Source organism: Anomalospiza imberbis, chromosome 22 (assembly GCF_031753505.1).
Source record: "Anomalospiza imberbis isolate Cuckoo-Finch-1a 21T00152 chromosome 22, ASM3175350v1, whole genome shotgun sequence".
NCBI classification, from domain to species: domain Eukaryota; kingdom Metazoa; phylum Chordata; class Aves; order Passeriformes; family Viduidae; genus Anomalospiza; species Anomalospiza imberbis.
In genome coordinates, this window is record NC_089702.1 from 597,561 (window position 1) to 610,909 (window position 13,349).

General features: G+C 54.3%; 2 protein-coding genes across 4 annotated transcripts in view; both read left to right on the forward strand.

The window, feature by feature from the left end:
- LOC137486713 (acid-sensing ion channel 2) overlaps positions 1-13,349 on the forward strand; it is a 429,682-nt gene that overhangs the window by 254,045 nt on the left and 162,288 nt on the right. The gene's annotated exons all lie outside the window — the stretch shown is intronic.
- Positions 1-13,349, forward strand: part of FTSJ3 (FtsJ RNA 2'-O-methyltransferase 3) — a 295,974-nt gene that overhangs the window by 62,968 nt on the left and 219,657 nt on the right. The window lies entirely within an intron of this gene.

The window sequence follows — 13,349 nt, forward strand, 5'->3', positions numbered from 1 at the left end:
GGGGGGCTCTGTTACAAATGTTTGCCTCTGCACTGCTGCCCCACATGTCCCTGTGCCCCTCATTTCCAGCACTGAGCCCTTTCCTTGCAATGACTCAACTGGGACATGCCAAAGGGAGCCAGGGAAAGGCAAATATTGCAACTGCAGAGCAGATTGTGTGTCTGCACCAGGCGCCTGAGCGTCAGGAGTGATCCAGCAATCGTTTTCTCTCAGCAGAGTGAGGTGACTCTGAAGCAAAGCACTCCCTGAACCCTTCCTGCCACTCCCCGTGCTCCTGGTGCTCCTGGTGAAGGACTCTCCTTGTCCGAGTGCTCTCAGGCTGCTGCAGGTTGAAAGATGGCTGAGGACCCCAGGCTGTGGATTTGCTCACAATTTCTGTCCCGGCTCTCCCAGTTCATCTCTCCAGTGTTCCCAGAGTGGATTGATCCCCTGGTGGATGTGATGTTGTTTCCCTCCATGGAGGTGAGGTTGTTTTCCCCCCGGTGGAGGAGACGCTGTCTCTCCTTCGCTTACAGAATCACAGAATTCACAGGCTGGAGAATCAGAGGATTCCAGACTGGTCTGGGTTATAAAGGACATTGAAGCCTCTCCAGTGCCACCCCTGCCATGGGCAGGGACCTCTCCCACTGTCCCAGGCTGCTCCCAGCCCTGTCCAGACTCTGTTTAGACAATATCCACCCTGGGGAGAGGAAAGACCAGACACTAAGCAAGGGAAAGCAAGGATTTTGATTTGAGCCATGATTTTCTCTAGTTAAGTAATTTCTCCATTAAAGGTCCACATTTCTTTACAAGTTACCTGCTTTTTATGTTCATTTTTTAGCTGAAACAGGCACCACACAAGTGTTGGGCAGGCACTAACCCCGAGGGCATTCCCCGCTCAGAGGCTCTGTCCACAGCCAATGTTCCCCTCAGGAAGGGCTGCTCACATCCCTGGGGTCACCAGCTCATGCCTCAGACTCACAAACTGTACAGAACCTTCCTCGGATTCCCCTTCTCCCTCTCAGCCCTAGGCATGCACCGGCAGAGAAATGGGAGCTTGCGAGTCATGCTCTGCCCCGTTCCTGGGTGAGCGTTGATGGGGAAAGTTGGGAATGAGCTGGAACCCATTCCCCGAGGTTTTACAGGATTCATTTATTTTTTACTTGAACCCTGAGCCTTGAAGACCCCCTTGAATACCCTTCAGTGTTCAGGGGTCCCTCAGGGACACAACATCAACCCCAAAGCTGTTTCCCCTCCCCAGCCAGTGTCCAGAGGGGCTGAATCCCTTCTCCGGAGTCTCCCTGACTGCCTGGAGCTGGAGGGAGGCTTTTACTTGCAGCCAGGCCTTGGATCAGAGCCAGCCCAGCCACTTGGAGCTCCTGTAATTAGTCAAAATGTGAGAGTGAATTATTTTCTGACAGAAGATGTGGGCAGACAGGAGCTTTAAGGCTTCATTAACCCCGGCAGTGGCAGGGTCAGCCCCCTGGGCTCAGTGGCCCGAGCTGTGCTGGAGAGCAGCTCCTCTCCAGGATAACGAAGGAGCACTGGCTGATCTGACAGGCTGGGAAGACACTGAATGCGTGCCCCAGCCGATGGGCACCGCGGGGCTGCCTCTCTGCTGGAGGAGCCGAGCCGGGGCCCGCGGGGGCTCTGGTGTCCGGCTCTGCCCCGGGGGCCCGGCTGTGCACGGTTAAACCCCAGGGCTGATACCAGTGGGGCATTTCCCGGGAGGGACCGGCTGTGGTTTCCCATGAGCCGGGATCCTGCTCGGGCTCTCTGTGCCTCAGTTTACCCCTTTCCAATGATTCCGTTCCTCACCCGGAGCTGCACGGGCACTGCCAGGGAATGGTCCCGGCCCTGAGGCAGCCGCAGCTCCGGGAGGCTTTGGACCCCGCTCCAGGGATTGTTGGGGTGTCTGGGCAGGGCCAGGGGTTGGGATGATGCCTGGGGTTCCTTCCCACTCGGATTTTCCATGATCCTGTGTGTGCAATGCAATCAGCCGTGCTGCTCCTCCGTGGCCAAGTGGGACTCCCAGCCCAGGCTCCAGGATGAGCTCCAAAGGCTCCACAGCCGCCCTGAACTCCGTGTCGGCAGCAATCAGGCTGTGATCCCTGCCCACGAAGGGCTCGTTCCGTGCAAAGCCAGCCCTGCTCCCGCCTGCCGCGGGGATAAAAGCCACAAGCGACTCCTGTCACCCGAACCGCTGCAAAGCCCAGCTGAACTCCTAATGGCCTTTTCCTTGTGCTGAACTCATCGCTCCTGGGAGACTGGCAGGGCTCCCCGGCTGCCGCGGGAGCTGAGCCATTATCCACGGAGAAATGGGAACTTCAGCACCGTCTGGAATAATCTGTGTAATAGCCCTCAGTGAGCCACTTCTCCTTGAACGGCCCCAGCAGCACCTTTGTGCTCTTTAGGAAGGTGAATGGGCCCAGTAAGGATGGGGATGGTCCCGTCGTGCTCCCGGCATGCCGGGAGGCTCCCAAGGATGTCCCTCCCAGGGATGTCCTGCCCGGGGATGTCCTTCTCAGAGATGTCCCTCCGGGCTCATCGCTTCCAGAGGGTGACAGCAGCACAGGTCTCTGCCTTCTCTGCCTGACAAAGCCAGCCAGGAGAGCCCGGGGAGCTGGGTGGGAGCAGTGGTGTAGTGTACAGTTAGTGTACAGTTTGTGATGGGGACACTTGGGGTCACCTGGGAAGCGACAGCTGGGGGGTTCCAAGGGATGGCAAGCTGGCACCTCCTCAGACACAAGGTCTGGCTGGAATAGTGTCGCTGTTGAGCAGGACGGGAACAGAAGGACTCCAAGTCAGAAGGCAAGGAATGAAACTGATTTATTTCAAATGCACCGCTCTATATATAGAGAACATCGTGCAGACCAATTTCATTGGTCCTAAAGTAAAAACATCTCACACCATTGGTGCTCTGTGAATGACGCACGGTGACAGAACAGATCCATAAACAATGTGAACAACAAGAGAGATAGAGCATTATTTACATTCTTTCCCAACTGCTTCCCAGGCTCTCACCTGGTTAAAAAAACCCTCTCTTTTTCTCTCTGACTGAACTGAGAATATCCATAGAACAGCGCTGCTCTGCTTCCCAGGGGGACTTCCGGAGGAAAAGGGGAAATCAGGGGCGGCGCTGGGGGAGGGCTCGGGGTTCAGGTGCTGCTCTGACTGAGGTGCAGAACTGCAGGGGATTCTCCTTGTTCAGGAATGGACTCACGGTGTCCCTGGGCTTGTGCTGATCCCTGGCTCACACAGCGTGGGGAGAGCAGGATCGGCATGGGAATCCCTGCCTTTGGCTTAGCCAATCAAACTGCATCCCAAATGTCCCCAATTCCATCCCAAATGTCCCCAAATCCCGTAAGTGTGATAGGTAAAGCTCTTCCAGCCCCTCCCTGCTGCCTGTGCCACCCTCAGGAGCTGAAAAGCTGCCTTCTCACTTTGCACAAAGTTTATGGAAAAAGAGAAGAGAGGATTTTATTCCCCCTTTGGCTCCAGAAATCACAAAATTGTTGTGGAGTCACAAAATCCCAGACTGGTCTGGGCTGGAAGGGATCTCAAAGCCCATCCAGTGCTTTGGGCAGGGGCACCTCCCAGTATGCCAGGCTGCCCAGAGCCACCTCCAGCCTGGCTTCGGGCACTTCCAGGGATGCAGCTTCAAGAAATTCCATCTCTTTTCCTGCTTGGGAAGTCACCCAGGAGATTCCTCGGGGCCAGTGGCCACAGTCGCAGCTGCTCCCAGGGCCACAGGGATTTCCCAGCACGGGAGCGGCCTCAGTTCCAGCCCCTCTGCTTTAAAGGCTGGCAGCAGATTCCCTCCTCACCCTGGCGATGTTCCAGGAGAGCCCCTGGCTGATCCCAAGGATCCAGCTCGGTCCAGGTCAACGATTCCCCACCCCTCGGGTGAGTCACAGCCCAGGGAACATCCTCAGAGAAGGAGTATCCCAAGGGACATTCCCTGCCAGACAATCCTGCAGGAGACTTTCTAAGCTCTGCAGCTTTTGGGGCTCGTTGAAAGCTTTTCACCAATCCTTTTATTTCAAACAACACCACTAAGAGGTGCTTTGATGAGTGAGACTGTTTTTTAAAAGCAAAATAAGGTTTTATCCATGAAGTTTTGGGGATTTGGATTACCTTGTGGGAAGGTTGCTGTGGATTTACCCTGCAAAGGTCAGGACGGGCAGAGCAGTGATGGAGGTGTTGGTTAAAGATGTGTTGGGCAGGGCAGGGACCCGAATGGAGCCTTTTGAGAGTCCTGGTGGGTGTCGGAGTCCAGGACATCCCTCTGGCTGCCCTGGCTGTCTCGAGACCCTGGCAGGGGGCTCGGGGACCTTGGCACCAAGTCAAAAACAGCTGTGGCTTCGATTTTAGCCCGTGGAAGAGGCTGCCAACTCTGTATGAGGAATGACAAGCCAAGAGGGTTTGAGTAGTGTAATAGAAGAATTGACACAGGGTAGAAAAGTAGAATTTTGGGGTTTTTTAGAATGTAATTCAAGGGTACAAGGTAGAAGAATCTGGGTATGTCCTAACCTCCTTCTCCTTTGTTTTGTCCTCCATGTCTCAGGGTGATAGTAACACTTTTCTATTGGTTTAAGATAGAGACACACTGTCCAATATAGATGATAAGAATTAGTGAAGAAATTGTAAACATAGACATGTAATTTTGAGTATATCATGTAAGAGTCACCGAAGGTTCAGCAGAGACTGCTATGGCTTCTGTACTAAGCAGATCTCGACAAGTCCAAGAGAGAAAGTTTTAGATTAAAAAAAATAAACATCCTTGAAGACTCAACTTCACACATTCCAGACCTCTTCTTCAGCTACCAAGCTAAGAAAACAAAGACGTTTACAATTTCGGGGTCATTCCAAACGAAACAACCCCAACAGGTGGGAGGATCCCACCCGGGGCCTCTCCTCAGGCGGGGAACCGCTCCTTCCTCGGCAGCTTTTTGATCAGAGCTTGGAAGGGTCCCGGGAGTGTAAACGGGCCTGGAACACCTCGGAGCACCTCGCAGAAGTGATTCCCACTGCCGTGGGTAGGGGCTGTTCCCACGGGCAGGAGAAAAAAGGGATTTCTGTGTCTGCGGGCAGGGCTGGGGGTGCGATCTCGTTGGGATCTCAAGGATTGAGGCACAGCAGCACTGCTCCCTGCTTTGGAAGCAAAGGAGGATATGGGAATAGACACTGGGGGTAAATCCTTCCACCACAGAGCAGCTGTGGTGCCCCTGGATCCCTGGCAGTGCCCAAGGCCAGGCTGGACAGGGCTGGGATCAGCCTGGGACAGTGGGAGGTGTCCCTGCCATGGCAGGGGTGGCACTGGGTGGGTTTCGGGTCCTTCCTACCCAGACCATTTTGCAATTCCCTGAAGGTGTGGGGTAGGACATCCCTACCAAGGGTTACCCCACTACCCTGAGCAGGGAATAAATTGGAATAAATCTCTATCCCAAGGGAACAGCTGCTCCTCATGGAAAGAGAAGCTCTGTAAAGACTGGCTACAGAACAAAGTTACTTTGGAAAATAAGGACAATTCAATTAAAATTTAATTATTCACCAGTAATTTTCTGACCTTCTGTTGTTAAAGAAATGTTTGAGACATCACAATGAGAAGCAGAAATGGTTCCACCAGAGATGGATGAGGAATTCTAGGGAAAATAAACAATCAGTAAACAGCTGAAGAGCACCGAGGTGCTCACATGTCCTGGTTAGCAGGTCTGAGTAATGAGGAAACTTGTAAAAATTAAACTGTGGGTTGTTTGTGCCACAATGATTAAAAAAAGAAGAGTCAAACAGTTGGTGAATGTATATGCAAGGAATAAATGAATCAGTTCTATTTTCTCCAGAGGAACCGAAGCAAACAAGAGAAGGGCTCTGTATCTGTGCACACAGCATTGTTTTCAAACCTCAGCTGTTACAAAGCAGAAAATATTTGCAATGGGGAGAACAATTTGAGAAATTAAATCACTGTGGGAGGGGGAGTTTGCAGTTCTGGCACTCTCCTGATATCAGCAAAGCCCATCAAGATTTTGTCTTGGTGTGGGGAGCAGAAGGAAATGAGAATGTCAGGGGAGGACAGCACCTGGAGGAGGAATTATTGCTTCATTGTCTCCTGCAATGCCTCTAATGGATCCTCTGGGAATGGGAGCTACAAAATCAGTCCCCAGCACAGGGATGAGGTTATTACCTCCGTGTCCAATTAAAGTTAACGTGGGGTGATTTGTTAGGGTCCATGGTCCTGCCTTAGCCAGGGCACCCCAGTGGGGCTGTGGCTGCTCCTGGAGCCGTGCCTTGCAGCTGGGGGGGACTCAGGGACATTCCAGCCTGGAGGTGCTCAGCTCAGGAACAGGAATTTTGGAGGAGATGCCAGGTTTGCAAACACTTTGTGCATTTGGTACCTTCCAGCAGGGGGGACCTTGGCAGAGTGGGAGTGTTCAGCCCTGAGACCCTGCCTTGACCCCATCCCCACCACCTGAAATCAGTGTTCAGCTCCCAGTTAAAAACAGTTCTAGACTGGAGCCCAGCCTGGGCTCCCCGCACTGCACCTGGGCAGGTCAAGCTTTTTGGAAATTGCTCTTGGATCACCCACAGTGCATCAGCCTCGATCCCAGCACAAGGAATATCCTCCAGCACAAGGTCTGTGATAAAGCAGACCCATCATGGGGCCTCTCTGATGCTCTTGGGCAAACCCCTGAGGCACAGGCTGATCCCAGAGCCCACAGGCTGATCCACATCCCTGAGCTGGCACAAAGCTGGCTGAGGACATGTGAGTATCCCTTGCTCCCTCGTTGAACAGTGTCTGCATGAAAAACCTCTCCACTGCCACCACAAATGTCCCAGCGCTGTGAACAGACCGCTCCCTGCTCCTTCCCAGTGCCCCAGTCAGCACAGGCACCGTGGAGATGTTCCTTTTTCTCCTCACACTGCCTGCCTGCGTTGTCCAGCTTGGCAAACCCTTCCCTTTCCCTGCTCTGTTTGCTGTGAAGCAGGAACAGATTGTGATGGCAGCAGACAGCAGAGCTGACAGCTCTCAGCTCCCCCAGCTGCCTCAGCTCCTTCAGCTCCCTCAGCTCCCCCAGCTCCCTTAGCATCCTCATCTCCCTCATCTCCCTCATCTTCCTCTCCTCTCTCAGCTCTTTCAGCTGTCTCAGCCTTGTTTATGAATTAAGATAATTTTTCCAACCCCCAAGTGCCATCCTAGGAGCCCTTTGGAGCTGCTCAGCTGCTTTGCTCCTTCACAGCACCACCCAAATCCTTCATGCCCAGACATGGAGCTCCCAGTGCATTCTTTTCCACAGAATCCCAGCATGCTTTGGCTTGGAAGGGACCTTGATGATGATTTTGTTCCACCCCTACCATGGCAGGGACACCTCCCACTGTCCCAGGCTGCTCCCAATGTCCAGCCTGGCCTCGGGCACTGCCAAGGATCCAGGGGCAGCCTCAGCTGCTCTGGGAATCTGCTGCATTCCCTGCACCCCTCCCTGCAGGTGGAAGTGTAGCAAACACTGAGAGCTCTGACTCTCCATGGCACAGGAATTCTCATCTCTTTTTAAGTGCTCTGCCCATTCCCCACATTCCCATCCCTGCCCCCTTGGCAGGGTCAGGGATAAGGGGCTGGATGGGACGAGAGCATGGGAGAGGCAGGAGGAGCCAGGAAGGTTCCAGAGCCCCAGCACAGGAGGAGATGCTCCAGGCATGCAAAAATGAAGCCTAATTAAAATGAATGAGAATTATTTTTATCTCCTTAAACAATTGTACGATCACATTTTAATTAAAATAATGTTAAAACATTTCTCCTTTTTTTTTGATTTTGCTAATGCAGATGCTCATGGCCTTATCACAAATAGACAAAGAGCCTGGAAGGACTTTTCCTTTTCCAAAGAGGCTTTTAGTGGCAGTAAATTAAGATCTATGGATATGTGTGAGGAGAATGGGCATGAAAACATCACTGAGTTAAAGTCTGTGGCTGGCTGAGGTTTTATTTTCTCCTTCCCATCCTTTAACTAGATTTTGATGTTGTGAAGTTGTTCCTGCACACGGAGCTCTTCACAGCTCAGAGAAACCTTGATTGAAGAGAGAATTGATGCTCTGGGGCAGCACTGGGTTCCTGGGATGCTCCTTGCACCTATTCCAGCTCCTTTTATAGGGGTTCTTACCTTGTGGGGACCAAATCCCCTCTGTAATTCCTCCTCTGTTCCTCAGGAAGGTGCAGGTCCCTGTGGAAGATCTGGAGCTGGGCTGGATAGAGAGGTCTGGGAAGGATAAGTGGAGTGGGGAGAAAGGGGAATCTTGGGGAAATAAGAGTGGTGGAGAACAGATCTCAGTGGGTAAAAGGTCCTGTGTGTGAAGGCTGAGGGGAATCGTGGAATCATTAAGGCTGGAAGAACCTCCAAGTTCATCAAGTCCGACTTGGACTGAATCCCACCATTCCCACTAAACCCCACCATGAAGTGCCACATCTGCTGAGGTTTGGACACTTCCAGGGGTTGGGGACTCCTCCACTGCCCTGGACAGCCTGTTCAGGCTTTAACCGTTCTCCCAGTGAAGAAATATCCCCAAAATCTATCCCAAATTCCACTCCCCAGGTGAGTCCCTTGTTCTGTTACCTGCCCATGGGCTCCAGGGTCAGGAACTTTGCCTGGTGAGGTCCAGGCTGAACAAACCCATCTGAAATTCCCATCACAGGGGGTGACGGGCTTTTAAAGACCCCAAGGAATGTTTGGAAATGTCAGCTGACACATGCAGGGCTCAGAGCCGCACTCAGAGCTCGGCACAATTCATTGGCTCATTAACATTCAATTAAATTGATTTGGAACGAAGCTGCTTAAAGAGCAGAACTCAGGCTGAGAAGGTTGGGGCTGCTCAGCTGGAGAAGGAAAAGTTGTGTGGGGTCCTCATGGCAAAATTCCAGTTATCCACAGGGGATCTGGGAATGGAATCTGTACTGGGAACTGGAGTGACAGGACAGGGGAACGGGTTCTGACTGAGAGGGAGGAAATTTTGGATGACTGCTGGGAAGGAATTCCTGGCTAGGAGGGTGAGAGGCCCTGGCACAGGTGCCCAGAGCAGCTGTGGCTGCCCCTGGATCCCTGGCAGTGCCCAAGGCCAGGCTGGACAGGGCTGGGAGCAGCCTGGAACAGTGGGAAGTGTCCCTGCCATGGCAGGGGATGGAACCAGATGACCTTTAAATTCCCTGCAAACCCAAACCTATCTGGGATTCTTTGCACCAAAAACTCTAAGAGGGAGCATAGTAGAGCTGCCTTTAAAATTAGAGAATGTAGAAATCCAGAATTTTTGTGCTGAAAACGAAACAGAATTTTAATCAAGAAACGCCTTAAGTGGTTTGAAGCAGAAAATTCCAACACTGGATTTTTGAAGGCTGGAATGAAACCTCTCCAATTTACTAATTTTTAATTTTATTTCTGGAGGGTTTTTTCTAAAAAGCAGAAACCTTTCATTCCCCCACATCTCATTCCCAGGAAAGGAGGAGATCAGAGCCCTGCCTCAGCCAAAGGGCAAAGGCACAGCTTTAGCAAGCCTTGTTTATCAATTAACCCCATTTTTCCAACCCCAGGATGCCACCCTAGGAGCTCTCCAGGGCTGCTCAGCTCCTTTGCTCCTTCACAGCAACAGCCAGTTCTTTTTTTGCTGCCCCAGAGGAAGCCCTGAGGTTGAAATCAGATCATTTCTGTAAATAAAACCTCAGGACCTGAGCCAGCCCCCTCAGTGCCAGCACGGATTTCCATCACACCAGGCAGAACTTCAGTGACGTCTCTGCAGGAAGGAGAAGCACCAAACTTCCCTCCAGCAGCGATATCCTCATCCCCTCCCTGCTCCCTGAGCTGCTCCAGGCGGACACAAACCCATCTGTCTGCCTTGGGACACGTTCCTGTGTGTCCCTGGGGCAGCTCCAGAGGCACAGGTGTGACAAAGGGGTGGAAGGAGAGGCAGCAGGGGGACAGATGACACAGGAGGAGGAACTCCTCCGGGTGGTGGCACTTCCAGATCGAAGGAGTCGGGATCAAAAGGGCTGGAGCTTGTTGGAGGCTCATAAGAAATATCCAAAATATTTAAGGGTTTTAAGGCTGATTCCGAGCTAATTGCAGGGGGGTGGGGATTGTGTCAATTAGGTCTTTACCAGAACTGGTTTCTCCTTTGCTGGAAATGAGTGTGGTTCTTAAAAAGTATGTACAAAATAGAGAAATGGTGCATCTGAAAATGGAGATGGTTTGGTTTGGCTGATTTAGCTCCAAAAATGTGGATGCTTTTGGGGTCCTTGCTGGGGATGGGGGCTCCTGCACCCCCCCCGATCGTCATGAAAGATCTTTGCTGGGAGAGGAGCTCCCCTCCTTGGGCATTTCCCCTGGGACCCATCCGTGACACAGAGACCTGTAAAAGTTCACCTTTATCCTTCAGTTCTGGAGAAATGGGAGTGCAGGCAGGGAAAGGAGGGTTAGGCCTGAGCAGAGGTCAGGCATTACCGGAGCCATGAACCCCTGCTGAAGCTCATCTCCAGCCCCAGGTCTCTGTCACCCCCTCATCCCTGTCCCCTCCACTCACTCCCAGGGATGCTGTTCCCTGACTCCACATTTGCAGGGTATTCAAACAAAACATTCTCAAACCCACCCAGAGCTCTGGAAGCACAGCCAAGGGCAGAGTTTGTGCTCTCTGAGATGCGGAAGGCAGAAATCCCCCAGGCTCTGAAATTCCTCTGAGGGGCTGGAATCTCTCATGAGCTGCTGGTGTGGGAACAGCTGAAAAAGGTGGATCCTGCTCAGCATTCCTTGGCTCATCACCTAGAGGATTAGAAGAGAAATCATGGAATCCTGGAGTGGTTTGGGTGGAAAAGGACCTGAAACCCCACCCAGTGCCACCCCTGCCATGGCAGGGACACCTCCCACTGTCCCAGGTGCTCCAAGCCCTGTCCAGCCTGGCCTTGGGCACTGCCAGGGATCCAGGGGCGCCACAGCTGCTCTGGGCACCCTGTGCCAGGGCCCGCCCACCCTGCCAGGGAACAATTCCCAATTCCCAATATGTCATCCAACCCTGCCCTCTGGCAGTGGGAGCCATTCCCTGGGTCCTGTCCCTCCATCCCTTGTCCCCAGTCCCTCTCCAGCTCTCCTGGAGCCCCTTTGGGTCCTGCAAGGGGCTCTGAGCTGTCCCTTGGATCCTTCTCCTCTCCAGGGGAGCACCCCCAGCTTTCCAAGCCTGGCTCCATGGCAGAGGTTTCCCACCCTGGGATCATCTTCCTTGCCCTGGCCATGCTCAGAAGCATCACAGCTCCTGTTCCCTGAGTCTGTCTCCATTCCAGCATTATCTGAGCCATGGGGCCGTGGATCCCAGCCCTGCCTGGCATTTGGGGCCGTGGATCCCAGCCCTGCCTGGCATTTGGGGCCGTGGATATCATCCTTGCCTGGCATTTGGGGCCGTGGATCCCAGCCCTGCCTGGCATTTGGGGCCGTGGATCCCAGCCCTGCCTGGCATTTGGGGCCGTGGATCCCAGCCCTGCCTGGCATTTGGGGCCGTGGATATCATCCTTGCCTGGCATTTGGGGCCATGGATCCCAGCCCTGCCTGGCATTTGGGGCCGTGGATATCATCCTTGCCTGGCATTTGGGGCCGTGGATCCCAGCCCTGCCTGGCATTTGGGGCCGTGGATCCCAGCCCTGCCTGGCACTTGGGGCCGTGGATATCATCCTTGCCTGGCATTTGGGGCCGTGGATCCCAGCCCTGCCTGGCATTTGGGGCCGTGGATATCATCCTTGCCTGGCATTTGGGGCCGTGGATCCCAGCCCTGCCTGGCATTTGGGGCCGTGGATCCCAGCCCTGCCTGGCATTTGGGGCCGTGGATCCCAGCCCTGCCTGGCATTTGGGGCCGTGGATTCCAGCCCTGCCTGGCATTTGGGGCCGTGGATATCATCCTTGCCTGGCATTTGGGGCCGTGGATCCCAGCCCTGCCTGGCATTTGGGGCCGTGGATATCATCCTTGCCTGGCATTTGGGGCCGTGGATCCCAGCCCTGCCTGCCATTCCTCCAGCTGGAAGGTGAATGCCTGGTTCCTCCGTGCAGAGTGAGAGGGAACAGCTCTATGATAGAACAAGGGTGGAATTACTGCTTGTCCAGGGCCCCGCTGTTCCCTGCGAAGGGCTGATGTTTCCTGTGTTCCTGAGCTGGAGCCACAGCGTCACTCCTGCCCTAGCGAACCTGCTGGGATCCTGACCCGTGCAGGAGTGATGGGGCTCTCCCCTCGGGGCATCGATTAGCCCCGAGCTCATGAAGGAGGGCTGGGAGAGCAGAGTGAGGGATCTCCTCTGGCCCGGTGGCAGCTGCAGGGCTCCAAGCCACAGGAGCCAATCCCAGGGAATCGCTGCGTCCCCGTCAGGGCAGCTCCAGCTCCTCTCCTCCATCACCTCCTCCTGGGCTCTGCTGCTGGTGTGTGGCTGAGCTCTGGGAAGGACGGGGTTCGTGCTGCTGGAGCAGGGACACGTCCAGCCCCAGTGAGCTCATCAGAGCAGCAATGAACATTTCCCTGCCTTCGGCCCTCGGCCCCGGGCTCTGCCGCGTCTGCGCCGCTCCAGCGAATTCCCAGGAACGGCTGAGCCCAGCACCAGGTCTGGTGTTTCCCTCACAAGTCCCACCACCCAGCTGGAGTGTGGCACCTGAGAGCATCAACACGGCAGGCAGGGCAGGGGGGAGGTGGGAATGCGGGGGGTGCTGGATGCTGCTCCTCCTGCTGCTCCTGGAGCTGTGGCAGCTGCGGGCTTTAATTACGGAGATTGAAGGGAAAAAAGCCCTCGACAAATGAGACACAAAACAGCGAACTGGCCTCGTGCCTGGGAACCGTCTGAGCTGGGCTGCACCGGGAATGGGGACAGGAACGGGGACGGGAACGGGGACAGGAATGGGGACGGGAACGGGGACGGGAATGGGGACGGGAACGGGAACGGGAACGGGAACGGGGACGGGGATGGGGACAGGGACGGGGACGGGGATGGGGACAGGGACGGGGACGGGGACGGGGACGGGGATGGGAATGGGGATGGGGATGGGGACGGGGATGGGGACGGGGACAGGAAACAGAATGGGAACAGGAATGGGAATGGGAATAGGAATGGGAATGGAAATGGGAACGGAAATGGGAATGGGAATGGGAGTGGGAATGGGAATGGGAGTGGGAATAGGAATGGGAATAGGAATGGGAATGGGGACAGGAATGGGAACTGGAATGGGTACTGGAATGGGAACGGGAACGGGAACGGGAACGGGAATGGGAATGGGAATGCCACAGGCAGGATCCTTCTGAGGGTCACCGGGGGGCAACAGAGCTTCAGCAAAGGAAGGAAGCAGAGGCAGGGGACAATCGAGTCATGAGGG